Genomic DNA, 1,481 nt, shown 5'->3' with positions numbered 1-1,481 from the left:
CAAGCACACGGCTAACGCTTCACCCAACAGCAGGTGCCCAGGTGGGCACAGCAGCACGGTGAGGTCTGAAAGCTTTTTACAGGTGAGACCAGCCTGGAGAGCATGATGGCAGCCTGCCATGCATGAGACAGGACTTTTTAGCAGAGCAGTTTCCCCATTAACTCAGACACCTTCATCCCCACTGGCCCAGACTGGCTGATCCCTTCTGTGTTCACAATTTCCATTTGCTTTATCAATCTCTGATTTTTCTGGTCTCCTTCACATCCTGTCCCTCCAAGCCCCTTGGCTGCGCTTCCCCTCTGCTGACAAGTCTAGGGGAGAAGTGCGGGGTCTCAAGCATTTCTGCTCTATCAGTCATTTCAACACTGTCTCCCAGCAAGCGTCCCTAGGGACGCAGTGACAACACAGAGCCGAACTGCTCTGGCGCAAGCCAGAGAGACGCTCGAGGACACTTCAGAGGCTGAATGCCACATGTCCTTGCCAGGCCTCGGTGGCAGCTCTGTAGGAGCCAGGGTCTGTAGGACCTCACTTCTTACCTGCACCAGGGCTGAGGCATAAGCTGCAGAGTGTGTCCTTGATCACCATCTCTGCTCATGACTCTGCATCTTAGGGGCTGGACTACAAACATGGTGATGGAGCCATTCCCACCTGACATTACCCCATGGAGGGCAGAAAGCAAACGCACTTTCACAACCGAAGAAACCACATTTTCAAATTAAGGCTCTGGCCCTTTGCTTAAGCTATGACACATGTGCACATCATTGCACTGTCCCCTGTGGACTTGGAGCAGAAGCTGCCTCTCCAGCCACTCCAGCAGCTTTACCTGGGAGAACGATTAGCTAATTAGCCTGGCATGCACGCGACTGCATCGCGGGAAGGTTTGGCACTGGGGCTGGTCCCAGCACCAGGGTGCCGATGGGAAGGCGGGCCCCACCCATCGGACTGGGATAATATTTTTCTAATGCCTTGCAGTGGTTGGCTTTTGTTTTGCTGAGCTGTTGCTATGCACCTGAGGCTCCACAAGGGAAGTCTGTTCTCTAAAGGAAACAACACTGGCAAAAAGTCACCAAATCATTGTTCTGGCTGCTTTCTGTGTCATGAACAAACACATGAATCTGCACTTGTTTATCGGGAGGCACAAGGGCAGGATTTTGCCGCTTATCCGCAGAGGTGATTTGTCTATTGGACCTGCTAGTCACAGTGGCAGCAGTTAGCCCCAAAAACAAAACCAGGAAGAGACTAAGTGTTCCCATACAACTTCCAGCACAATCAGCAGCCCTCCTCGAAAGCGCCTTTTAAACAAGAAATGGGAGAGGGAAAAAACAATTAGCACCAGAGACTTTATTAAAAAAAAAAAAAAAAGACAATTCTTCCATTAATCAGACCCTTATCAGCAGCAAGGTGATATAAAGCCAGGGTTTAATTGGAAGTGAGAAAATGTGTTTGTGCTGGTGTGGAGGGCCTTGTCTATGCGAGCAGGA

This window comes from Egretta garzetta, unplaced genomic scaffold, assembly GCF_000687185.1.
Source record: "Egretta garzetta isolate BGI_Z169 unplaced genomic scaffold, ASM68718v1 scaffold368, whole genome shotgun sequence".
NCBI classification, from domain to species: Eukaryota; Metazoa; Chordata; class Aves; order Pelecaniformes; family Ardeidae; genus Egretta; species Egretta garzetta.
This window is presented reverse-complemented; position numbering follows the sequence as displayed.